The sequence below is a fragment of the Nannospalax galili genome, unplaced genomic scaffold, assembly GCF_000622305.1.
Source record: "Nannospalax galili isolate Female #2095 unplaced genomic scaffold, S.galili_v1.0 scaffold749, whole genome shotgun sequence".
NCBI lineage: Eukaryota > Metazoa > Chordata > Mammalia > Rodentia > Spalacidae > Nannospalax > Nannospalax galili.
Window position 1 is genome coordinate 560,744 of NW_008359885.1, and position 13,047 is coordinate 573,790.

Sequence of the window (13,047 nt, forward strand, 5' to 3'; positions counted from 1 at the left end):
GGAGGTCAGAAGAGGACTTCGGATTCCCCTGGAACTGGAGTTAAGGACAGTTCATAGCTGCCATGTGGGTGCTGGGAATTGAACCTGGGTCCTCTGCAAAAGCAGTCAGTGCTATTAACTGCTGAGCCATCTCTCCAGCCCCATGAGAGCAAATTTTATGGAAAGCAAACATTAGCCCACAAGTGACTCTTCTGCCAGACAAGGAATGGTATAGATTGTTGTTGGCACATTTTCCCTTGTAAGGAGTTGTTTTACACTTTTATAACATTATTATTATCCTGTCTAGTTCACGTTTTTATCAATTTTCAATATGCTTGATGAGATATTTTGCATATTTAAAATATGTATTTTATGGCCAGGTGGGTGGCACATGCCTTTAATCCCAGCAGAGGCAGGTGGATCTCTGTGAGTCCTAGGCCAACCTGGTCTCCATAGAGAATCCAGGTCAGCAGGGGCTACAGGGAGACCCTGTCTCAAAAAGACCAAAAATTATTATTTTTCTGTGTGTATGTGTATGGGTATATTGCCTGCATGTATGTAAGTGCAACCACATTGTGCATTGTCTGTGGAGGTCAAAAGATGGCATCGGATTTCCCTGGAACTGAAGTTATGGGTAGTTGTTAGCTGCCATGTGGGTGCTGGAAATCGAATCCATGTCCTCTGCAAGAGCAGCCAGTGCTCTTAACCATGGAACCATCTCTCCAGCCCCCTTTTGCATATTTTATATAGCACTTTGCATTTTTTTTTTGTGGAAGAATCTGTCAGAGTCTCTATTGTGCCACATGGCTGCCGTGAAAGTCCAATATGTTTCTTAAAGAGTTTGAAATCCACTGCTTTTTAAGATATTAACCTACACCCCAGTGACCAGGCTGTACTCTGGTGACCTAAGCTCTTCATTTGTAAGATAAAGAAAAACTACATTTTCACCTGTGTCAAATATTTTTTACGATAGAGGACTCAAAATGATGAAAGTCTGAAATGGAAAAGTATCATATAAATATACAAAAATTTCTTAACTTCAAAAACAAAACAGAGGCAAGTAAGCCAAAAATTATGAATAGGAGTAGCAACTTTAGAATCATTTGTTCAGTTTTGAAGTTTCTTTGTTTCTTACCTCCTTAGTTTTCTGGCCCTACCTAAGTGGAAAAATCACAAGATACAAAAATTCAATGTTGTCTTATAAGTTATATGTTTGACATTAATTGTATAATTTATATTTTAAAATATTTTATTATTTTTTAATGTGTATGAGTGTATTGCTTGCATGTCTGTAAATGCACTCATGTTGTATAATGCCTGCAATGTAGGTGCTGAAAACTGAACCCAGGTTCTCTTCAAGAGCAGTCGGGACTCTTAACTGCTGAGCCATCTCTCCAGTTCCAATAATTTATATTTTAATGAAAGGGACAGAAAGTAAATGAAGACATTACAAAGTTTATCATGTTTGTGTGTGAGTGTATGTGTGTGTATACATGTGTATATGCTTGTGTGAGACTCTGTCTCTCCCTCTCTCTCTTGTCTCTCTTCTCTCTCTCTCTCTCTCTCTCTCTCTCTCTCTCTCTCTCTCTCTCAGCCAGAGGTTGATGTCACGTATTTCCCTCTGTTGCTCTCCACCTTATTTTTTAGCCCAGGTCTCTCACTGAACCTGGAACTCACCAATATACCAAGACTGGCTGGCCAGCAAGCCCCAGGGATCCTCCAGCACCGTGATTGCAGGTATGTGCTACTATGCCTGACTTTTGCCTTTTTCCTATTTAATGTGGGTGCTGGTGATCTAACTCAGGTCCTCATTTTTATATGACAAGCATTTTGCTGACTGAGCCATTTTCTCAGCCCCTCTATCATGTTTCCAAAGTTTGTGAAGGGTCTGTCCATTTGATACATGGATAAGCAATTTAACTTTATATACTTTGCAAGCTGAGATTCCAAGCATCTAAGTTTTGCAATGTTTGTGGCTATCTCTGCTACAAGGCTGAAGTATTGTTATATAGGTAGCTATACATGTTACTCTTCTTGTTCTCAAACTGTGTTCTCAGTTTGATATCCAAGACAGCAGAGTCTTGTAATTAGGTGATTTGCATGTGGGTCACTATGAGACTCAAATATATGGTAATTACTGTTTTCTGTAGATGTGTGACGTCCTGGGTCTTCTACTGAATAAATGAGAGGGCTTGTCCTCCAAACATTCCTATACCAAGACAGCATACTCTTTGTGTGTGTCATTCATTTTTCCTGTATTTGCTGAGCCAGTTCTACTGCATGTCAGGCCTTGTGCTTACTCTCAAGAAGCTCATCCTCTAATGAGGATAATGGAGAGAACGCCAATCACAATTCATGTGGAATGTGCTAGCAAGGGTGCTATAGGATCACAGGGAGGCACACTGAGCCCTTAATGGAGTGAGATAGGCAAGCAATAAGGAAAGTTCACAATAGAATTCAGGACTGGGTTAGGTGATTAAAGATAAAAGGTGTGTGTGGGGGGGTATCACTTTAGGAAAAAGAAACTGTGTAAAGACAGGGATGCATGTGACTATGCAGTCCAAGAAAGAGACCCAAGAAGTTGGCTATGGCTAACATACTTGTCTCCCTATGTTTGAGTCTTTGGGTAGTAAGGGCTGTTGGCAATGGTTTTCCTGTCTAGCAGAAGCCACATGGATGGATAAAAGGGTAATGAACGTCTGGTAGATGACACAGCTTAAGGGAGAAGAATTAGGAGTCCGTGAATGACGAAGACCACATCTAGCAGGTAATGAGCGAAACAAGATAAGTTCAAGAATACTTTAGGAATTAGGATGGATATGAACTAGTAATATATTGGAGATGGGTTACAAAAGAGTTAAAAATGACTTTCTAGGTTTCTACTGGATTATAGGAAAATAACATTCACTGGGCACTCTGTCATGCAGTACACTGATTCACATTTATTAAAGCATTTAAACTATCAAAACCCCAGTGAGGTAGGTATTCTGATATCCGTTTATTGGTGAGAAGATTGGGGTTATTAACTTGCTCAGGGCCACAGAGGTCATTTAGTAGGTGGCGGATCAAACACGGGGACCACACACACAACCTACTGTTTTTAGTGCCTCTGAGATGAGATGGATACACAGAACGACCGTCCCATTGAACTAGTAGATGATGATTGCTTTTCTTTAGTCAGATTTTCAGAGTTTGGTTCTTCCTGTTTTCCCACTTGGTGGACCTAACCTGGGGTGGAAATTTGATAAAACAGTTCCCGTAAGAGATGAGAGAAGGCAGACACAGGAACGACCTTCTTAAATGCTCTGGAAGCTGCTGGAGCGAGGGGATCTGGGTTTTATCAGCCCAATGGACGCCGAATCTCAGGTCGATTCTGGAGGTCCTCAACTTACAGAGAAGCGCTCCAGGCGAGCCCACCGCGCTCAGAGTTAGCTAGAGGCTGGGGCGGGGCGGTGGTTCCCAGGGAAACCGCGTGGGGGAGGCACCTGCGGCCCGCCGAGGAGCCTGCGCCGAGCCCGTCCTGACACCAGGGGGCGCCGCAGCGCGCGGCCCCACGCCCCTTCGGCCCCGCCCCCAACCCCACCTTCTCTCCCCAGGGACCGCGGCTCCCGGCTCCCAGTCCCGCTCCCGCGCAGGCGCAGTCCGCTCTCCCTCGGCGGCTCCTAGTGCAGTGCGCCCGCCGCGGCGGAGTGAGCGCCGTCGGTCAGCCGCCCTCCTCCGAGTCTCCCCGGCTTGGGACTCGCTCCCTGCGGCTCTGCGAGCGCCCCTGAATACGGGCGGCGGCCGCGGTGGGTCCGGCAGGTGAGTGCGGCGGGAGGGAGAGGCCCGCGGCGTGAAGCACCGCCCCCCTCGGCGCTGTGCGCCGCCTCGGCGGTCCGAAGGGCGGCGGGGCAGGTGCAGGAGGCGGCGAGGACGGTGCGGAGGGCAGCTGCCGCCCGGCCTGCCTGAGTCTCCCCGCGAGTTCCGGATCCCCGGTAGCGGGCTGAGGGTGCCCGGGCCGCGGAGGTGCGAGCGGCGGCGGGGACGCGTTACTCATTAACTCCGAGGGCCGAGTGCCGGAGGCGGCCGGCTGGAGCGCGGGGGCCGGCGGGTAGCGCGGCCGGGGCTCGCGGGGCCCCGGAGTTCGCCAAGTCGCGGGCGGCCCGTGCGGGGCGGCGAGCCAGGGCGGAGAGGTCACCCGGGAGGTCTCTGGCTGGGCCCGCCTGACTTGTGCAGACTCCGAGGCGGGAGACTCCGGTCTCCCCCTGCGAGGACCGCCGGCTTAGGGGCTGGGGAAGGGGTGATGCTCGGTGCGCTCTGCAGCGCGCCAAGAGTTGCCGGTTAGAGAGGAAAACAGACCCGCGAAGGCTGAAGCGCGCAGCGCGAGTTCCACCCGATTCCTGAGAAGCGATTTAGTTTCAAGGAAATGTTGCCTATTCCCAGCGTACCTGTTAAACACTTCATCCCCGCCCCCCCCTCCCCAATTCAGGGTCTGGAAAGAGCTCTGTAATCTTTTCTGCTGTGGAATGATTGCAGAATTGGAGGAGAGGCCGATAAGAGGATTAAAACAAACTGTTGTATTGTAAATCTTTTGAAAGACCCAGTTTCTTCTTTATCCTTATTTTGTGTTTCTTTTTTTTTAAAGTAATGAATGACAAATCAAGAAAAACGGCAGAATAGGTATGGAGTCTGACATTGTAAATATTTGATATTGTTAAATGTCACCTGTTTTTAATGGGGCCTTGATGTGTTAGCATTTGTTATTAATTTACTACTGTGCATTTTGATAGGACTTTTCATGTTTGAATAGGCGTTTGTGTTTTGAATTTGATTTTTGAGATCTAATCCTAAAAGCCTTCGTGAAACTTACAGAAATAAACCCAGCAGTTACCCAAGTTTACTACAGCAATGTATTTCTAGTAGAGAAACTTCTTTTTTTCTTTTTTTCAGTACAGTATGTTTTGATTTAATGAATACTTTTGTAAATCGGTGTATTTGCTGAAACCCTTCCTTGTGTATTTCATAAACTCATCTGTGATATCTGGTACATCTAACTCTCCATGTCCTGTTCAGTTTCATTAGCCTTTGTGGAGTTCCTAATTAGTGAAGTTTCTAATTAAATGAACTGTACTGTTTGAATCAGTGTAGTTATATGCTTTAATTTTCTTTACCGAAGAGATTCTCTAAACTCTTAATCTACTACCCCTAACACATACATGGATGCCCTACAAATAAATTTTTAAATGGAAATGTTTCTAGAAATAGTTAATCGTTTTTCTGTTGTGGAAGAATAGGAGCTTGTAGGTTGCATTAGGTTTACATGTATTGCAGTAGTTAATGTGTTTTCCTTCTTTCCTGAGCAGATCTCGCTGAGCATCTTAGTGAGCTGGTCTAGTGAAAAATTATTTAACTTCCTGAGCCATATGACCTTGAGTAAATCATTTATTGAGCATACTAGTAGAAACATTAACATGCCAGCATTGGGCTCATTTCCATGTTTCAACCCAGTATGAACTTCATCATTATGAAGATAAAATTTACTTAGATATTCCATTGAGATGTGTGAGAGGGAAGAAGGAACAAACATCAGCTTTCCTGTGGGGGGGGGGCTGTGCTGTTGTTTTAGGGTACCTTGGCTCTTTAGTCCTCAAGACAGTCTTGGGTTATAGGTGCTTTACTGGATTTTACAAATCTGGAGACTGAAATGAAAAGAGTCAAAATAACTGCTGTGGTTACTTAATCACCATTTATTGCTGGTTAAAAGCAAAGCCAGGATTAAAAACCATGTGGTTACTCCAAATGGAACTTTGAATACCCTGCTCCTTGTTTTAGTGACCCATACCTTCTGAAAAAGAGCTTGGTAGTTGTCAGAGGACACACAGTGTTATTTGGATTTTTTTTTTTTTTTTTTTTTTTTGGTCTTTTTTGTTCTGGAACTCACTTTATAGACCAGGCTGGCCTTGAACTCACAGAGATCTGCCTGCCTCTGGAATTAAAGGTGTGCGCCACCATGCCCAGCTGCTATTTGTATTTTTTTAAAAATATATTTATTTTTATTTTATTTGTATGAGTGTATTGCCTGCATGTATGTAAGTGCACCTGTATTGTGCAATGCCCTTGGAGGTCAGAAGAGGGCGTTGGGTTCCCCTGGAACTGGAGTTATGTCACATGGGTGCTGGGAATCCAACCTGGATCCTCTGCAAGAACAACCAGTGCTCTTAACCTCTGAGCCATCTCTCCAGCCCCATTGTGTGTGTGTGTGTGTGTGTGTGTGTGTGTACTTTTTTTTTTTTTTGTGGTCTCCCTGTAGTCCCAGCTAACCTGGAACTCACTGTGTAGACCAGGCTGGACTTGAATTCACAGAGATCCACCTGCCTCTGGGATTAAAGTCATACGCTATCACGCTTGACTTACCATTTCTATTTTTTTTATTAAAAACTGTCCAAGTGTTCTAGTGATGTTGATGCCACTGCTTTTGCTGAATTGAGTACCTGCTTCTCATGCACCAAGTTTTCATCTGAACCCTATTCCAACTCATTTGCTCGAAGGAACTAGAAGATGGGTTGTTTATATTCCTCACCCTTTGTAGTTGAGAAATTGAGAGATGGGAGGGTGTGTAGCTTGCCCAGAGTCATAGTAAGTGCCAAGTCTAGATTAGAAGTCAGGCAGTTTTCTTCAAATAACAGGGCTTGTAACCATTACTAACCCCTATCACGTCTTTCTCTGTAGGTTGTAATCACTCCAATCAGTTCATGCACAGGTTGTAATGTTGAAGGATTGCTTGTTCTTAATTACTGTGCCACCACTTTATATGTAGGTTGTAATGCAGAAAAATGGTTTTTAATTTAGCTTTTATGAGATAGTAAATATGAGTGTAATATGTAATTTTTTTTTCTTTTTGGTCTTTTTGAGACAGGGTCTCCCTGTAGCCCCAGCTGTCCTGGAACTCACTATGTAGATCAGGCTGGCCTCAAATTCACAGATATCCACCTGCCTCTGCCTCCCTAGTGCTGGGATTAAAGGCATGAGCCACCACGCCTGGCTGTAATATGTAATTTTTAACATCACCAGAGGTTTTTAAATCAAATATTCATTGAATATCTGCTCTGCAAGTCAGTGGGGGTTACAGGAAACTTTGGAGTATAAGGTAGGAGCATAAATGTTCCTATATTGTATGTTTCTCAAACACTTATGGAGGCTGGGATGTAGATCACTTGCAGAGCATGTGTGAGACCCTTGGGTTCAGTTCCCAAGATGGCAAATAACAGCACCCGCCCCACATCCCCCAAAATATAGAGGGATGTATATACTATGTGCATATGAAAGTACACTTGAAGATTATGTTGAGTACTAAGAGTGAGAGAACTCAGGTAGTGGGGTAGAAGCTAGTATAAGTAGTAGGTAGAGGTGTATTTTGCTGCTAACGAGGGACACTACCCAGGCTGTTCTGAGGGAGAATGCTTTTTAAAGCTAAACTTTTGTCCAGTGTAATACTGGTAAAAATTCAGGCCAACAAAACACAGTAAATCCATTACTACTTACACTTGATAGCCTAAAAATAAAGTATATGAGTTTTTCAAACAGTGTCTTGGCTAGTTTTTTTGTGCTGTTATTCTTACCTGTTTAAAGGTAGTTTTCCTACTTCTATGTTTCTATAAGATTGACTACATACTTCTATTTTGGTACTTACTCATTTTGATATTTGCATTGTATCTGTAACTTTCTAGGGATCCAGAAACATGTTTGAGAAATGGTTTCTTTTCTAAGCTGAGTGCTTGGACAGTAGGGCTGGCTTTCTCTTAGCCCAATTTCTAGCTTTAGCATTGGCTTGATACCCAGTAGGAATTGTGCTGCTTGGTGCTAGATGAGCCTTTGAAATTGAGCCAGTAGAAATGGAAAGGAAATGTTTGGAATGAGCATTGAAAGGGCGAAGGAAGAGGTACGGCAGGCGGTACCACCTCGCTATCACTGTTTTCCCTTCTCTTAAGGGCTTAAATTGTATATGGCCCTAGGAAATTAAAAAAGTAATTTTGACTTCAGAATATTGGCAACACAGAATTAAATAGCTATAGCCATAAACTAAGATTAGGGAGGAAAATGCAGGTTAACAGAATGGTTCAGGTTTATGAGAGATCTGCTGCTTGTAGTTAACACAGGATTGCAAATGTCAGCAGAGTAGAAGTTGAAGTTCTGATGGTTCATGAGAAAACACACAAACAGGAATCCACAATCTAGTAAAAACTTCTGTTCACGAATGTCAAGTGTCCCTGAAGCATGAAGGAACCGATGGGTCAGCGCTCAGAACCAGTAAATACATTGTAACTATTGTTTAGGTAAGAGTAATCGTACTGAATATCATATTGAGTATTTGTTTCAGAACACCTCTCTGATGGGTGGGGACAAATGTGAGAGAAACAAAAAACTGAGGGAATATGTTCCCTGTTGGGGAAGAAACCATATTTCAGCTGTGTGCCCCTGAAAGACTAGTTTTCACTGTCTCTTTTCTCTCACGCAGTAAGAAACTTGGGATTTGTAGGACAGAGCTCTCAATATACCCTTGCTATGTCTCCATCACCACTTCTTTTTTTAGATTTTGATAAATATTGTTAATTTAAGTTGTGCTTTACAGTCTTCACATTTTTATGCTGATAATTAGGCAGTTTGGTTTTCTCAAGTGTAGGCAGGAGAGAGATTATCACCATTACAGGTGCTAAAACTGAGGTCAGAGAGATGAAGTGACTTGCTCAAGTTTACACCACTAGTTAATGATAGAATCAAATGCTCAGGTTTCCTCACCCTTTAAAAGTGTACTTTCCCCATTCTTTGTGTTCGTTTCTTTGTTTTTTGAGATAGATCCACCTGGTCCTGAACTTGATATATAGACCAGGTTGACCTTGATCTCACGGAGATCCCCCTGTCTCTGCTCCTGAGTGCTGGGGTTAAGATCTGTGCCCAGTCTTTCCCCATTTTTGATGCTAAGTGCTTACTGTTTTCTCTTTTTCCACAAAGGTAGCCTAAATAACTGTCTTTCTTGTTTTGCTTCTCAGTCTTCCAAGCCTCCAGCTGTTTAAGCAATGCATGTTCAGTGCCTATTCAATGTTTAGTTGATATACTCAAAGTAAGGCCTCTATTTAAAAAGTTTACGTACAGGCTGTATCTATAACATAATCTCTAATTTTTTTGATATTTTATAGCTAAAGATAATAAACTATTATATGTGTGTGTTTACTTGTTCATTGTTCTTTCTCTTGTCCCTGCTCTCTCCCCTACTGCCCAGCATAAGCGTGGCATTAAACAAATCTTTATTAAATTTTTTTAAAGTTTAGAAAATTATTTTTTATTTGTTTTTAAAATTTGTAATTAAATATTAGTAACCCAGTAAGTTCAGAGTATTTTCTGAAAACCCTGAGCATATGATCTACAATGAACTGATGTCTCCAGACATACCAAGTTATACATACAACTGGTATGCAATGTTAAATACTATGGAATTAGTAAGTGGAAATTGATCTGTGGCCCATATTGATAAAAATGTAAAGATTTTGATTATTTGACTACTTTCCTTTGTGTAAGTAATTATATTCATGCTTGTAACCATAGAATTCTTCTTAGATGTAACTTAAATAAAACATTAGCTTGGAAAGCCAACTTTAAAACATACAACTGGTATGCAATGTTAAATACTATGGAATTAGTAAGTGGAAATTGATCTGTGGCCCATATTGATAAAAATGTAAAGATTTTGATTATTTGACTACTTTCCTTTGTGTAAGTAATTATATTCATGCTTGTAACCATAGAATTCTTCTTAGATGTAACTTAAATAAAACATTAGCTTGGAAAGCCAACTTTAAAATTATGAAAGTTACAATTGTGATTTTATGTATATAATTTTCCATTTATATAGTATTTGAATAAATCTCAAATCTTAAATTTTCTTGAGCACATTCTAATTTTGAAGACTTTAAAATAAAATAAACACATATGGCCGAATAGTCAACCTCTCGTGTTCCCATGAGCGCTCAGCAAGGGTTCCCATCTACTTCTCTCCCTTCTGTGTTATTTTGAAGCAAATATCAGACATTATATAATTTCATTAAAAATATTTCAGTTTGTGTGAAGGTTAATTTTGATTGTCAGGTGACTTAGAATCATGTAGGAGACACAGGTCTGGGTGTGTTGTAAGGGTATTTCTAGAGGAGTGTTAAATTGAGGAGGGAGGGCCTACCCTGAATGTGGTATTCCTTGTGCTGGGGGCCTAGACTGACTAAAAGGAGAAAGCTAGCTGAGCATCAGCATTCATCCCTGTTTCCAGACTATGGATGCAGTGCAACCGGCCACCTCATACTCCCACTGCAGTGTCTTTCCTGCCGTCAGGAACTGTGCCCCCTGGAACTGTGAGCCAAAGTAAACCCCTCCTTAAGTTGCTTTTGTCAGGTATTTTGTCATAGTAACAAGAAAAATAATAGTATATTTTTCTGAAATTTAAGTGAAATTAAATGTACTATTATGAACAACATCAGAACGCTTAGTATCAAATATCTGCCTTTTTCTTTTAGGAGAAAAAATTCTAACATAATTTTGCATATTTATGGGGAATATTGTGATAGTTCAGTAGTTCAGTGCATAATGATTAGATCAGGATAATTGGAATATCTATCACTTCAAACATTCTCATTTCTTTGTTTTAACATTCGGAATACATAAAATATATATTTTAAAATCTAACATTTTTAGAAATATATTATTATTATTAATTAATAATATAATTTCTGTTAACCATGGTTCCCTTACTGTATGATGAAACATAAAAGGTGATTCTACCTATCCATACCTGCATTCCTGTACCACTACCTACCTCTCTCCATCCCTTCCCATCCCTTCGAATGCTCACCTCTACCCTTCCAGCCTCTGATTAACCACTGTTCTACTCACTGCAGTCAATGCTTTACACTTCTATGCTAAGTGTGAACGTGATAATCTTTTTCTGTGCCTTGCCCATTTCACCTATGAGAGCCTCCAGTTCTGCCCACGTTACACAAATGATAGTATTTCCTTTTTTTTTTTTTTTTTTTTTTTTTGTAACAAGACACAGAAGTAAGTTGACTTTAGTGAAATCAAGCTTCTGTTTCTTTTGATTTATGTGTTGTGTTTTTAAAGTTCTGTAAGGAATTCGGAGATGGCTCAGATGGTCTAGTCTAGTGCTTGCCTCAAAACCTGAAGGCTGTGTTTGAGCCCCAGACCCATGTAAAAGTCAGGTGTGGTGACTTGTCATCCTAGTGCTGGAGAGGTGGAGCTAGGTGGACCTGGGGCCAACCAGCCCGCCAGCCAGCCTGCATAATAGGTGAGCTCCAGGACAGTGAGATACCTCAAAGCAAGGTGATGGTGGCCAAGGGACAGCACCTACGATTGTCCTCTGGCCTCCACACTCATGTATTCATGCCCACACATGCACACTACACCTACACACTTTAAAACTTTTAGAGAAATCTCAACAAAGTAAAATAGAGGAAGAAACAGTGATAGCAGTAATAATACAGGGAAAAGAGTACAAAGCATACAGAGTGATAGTGAATATTGATTTCAAGTAGCCGTATATTAGGAAATTTTAATTTTTTTGAAAGAAGGGTTCAGATACTAAATAGTATTTTCCTGTGTGGGCTGTTCCCTTCTTATACTTCATTGATAATCAGTGAGACTGACCTTAGAAATCCTTTTTCTTTCTAACCTTTGTGTGCTGCTCATGTCTCTTGATCAGTTTTATCTTGTAACTATATCTTAGAGTCAGGTGTTGGACTCAATCACACTAAACCTTGAATCTTTTTTTTTTTTTTTAAATTGGCTGCCTGACCTGACTAATTAATCTCTGAGTCCGTTTCCATGTCTATGAAATAGGGATTAGAATTGTTCTAGAGGGATTCCGTGCAGACTAGTTATGATAGTGTGTGTATGCAGTTACAAATGAAACATTTGCTCCGAATGTTCCCAGGGCACAGCCTTGGCACTGATCAGACCTCATACTTTCTTGTGTCGCTTTTTGTGGTAACCATTTACCCAGTTGTCTCTAGTTGAAATGCCTGTTGCCTCAGGATCCTCTTTTTCCAATAATTATATTACGTCTACACTGTCCATTTCTTCAGGATAAACCCCAACATTTTCATGTTAAATGAAGCATTTAATGGTTTGTCCCTTAGCTGCCTCTCCTGCTTGATTTTCTGTCACTCTCTTTGCTACTTCCCTCAGTGTCAGACCCTTCTTCCCCGAGTGTCCTCTCTCATTGCCCTGCCTTGTCTCAGTCTCCTAGACTCCTGTTTTGCATTTAAAATCTAACATATTTTACTTCTCAAAACACCTTCTCTCCTCCCTTCATTCCCTGTGCCTGCAGGATTATTACTGGCTCTAATGGACCACATGCCACCACTTCAGTCTGTTTATACCTGTTGTCTTAGAACCCAGGAGGAGGATGTGCTCTGAGGAGCTACTGTAAGCATTGATGAAGGTGTTAAAGGAAGTGAGCTAAGAGATGGAATTTGTAACACTTTGATTCATTATACACTATTGAAGTAGCAATCTAGTTTTTAATTTCAGGAGCTGTTTCTTCAGTAATTCATACTAAATTAGAAAGTCATTTAAAAGCATCTGGACACTTTTCTCCTCCTTACCCAGCCTTCCAGCAGTCTATAAATAAGTTGGAAGAGGAAATTAATACTTTACAATCCTTTTTTTCTTGAGACAGGGTCTCACTGTGTAGTCTAGGCTAACCTGGACCTTAGATACCAGGCTAGCCTTGAACTTGCTGCAGTCCTTCTGTCTCTGCCTCAGAAGTGCTGGGATTATAGGCATGCTCCACAATACCCAGCCTAGCACAGTTATAATCTTTAGCCTTTCCTCTGACCTAACTTTTTTATTTTATGCTTATTTCTGTTTCTGTAACAATAAAGTGACACATTTCATAGCTAACTGTCATATATAGATGCTTGCTTTGTTGAGGAAAATATTAGGAACAGTCAGCTCTTAATGTTTAATACCATACTTAAGCTAAACAACCTTTGCTTTTTGTTCTTATTGGTGGTGTGTGTGCTGATACAA

At 41.4% G+C, this 13,047-nt stretch overlaps 1 protein-coding gene across 4 annotated transcripts in view; it reads left to right on the forward strand.

The window, feature by feature from the left end:
- The first annotated feature begins 3,619 nt into the window (after positions 1-3,619).
- The window catches only part of Rab3ip (RAB3A interacting protein), a 50,544-nt gene continuing 41,116 nt past the window's right edge, over positions 3,620-13,047 (forward strand). For 2 of the 4 annotated variants that reach the window (XM_008823704.2, XM_029558990.1), the window contains exon 1: positions 3,620-3,780. The gene's annotated coding sequence lies outside the window, so the exon portion shown is untranslated. Of the gene's footprint in view, positions 3,781-3,916; positions 3,985-4,603; positions 4,639-13,047 lie in introns of those variants that run through there. The other 2 variants (XM_008823705.2, XM_029558989.1) reach the window with 2 other exon arrangements.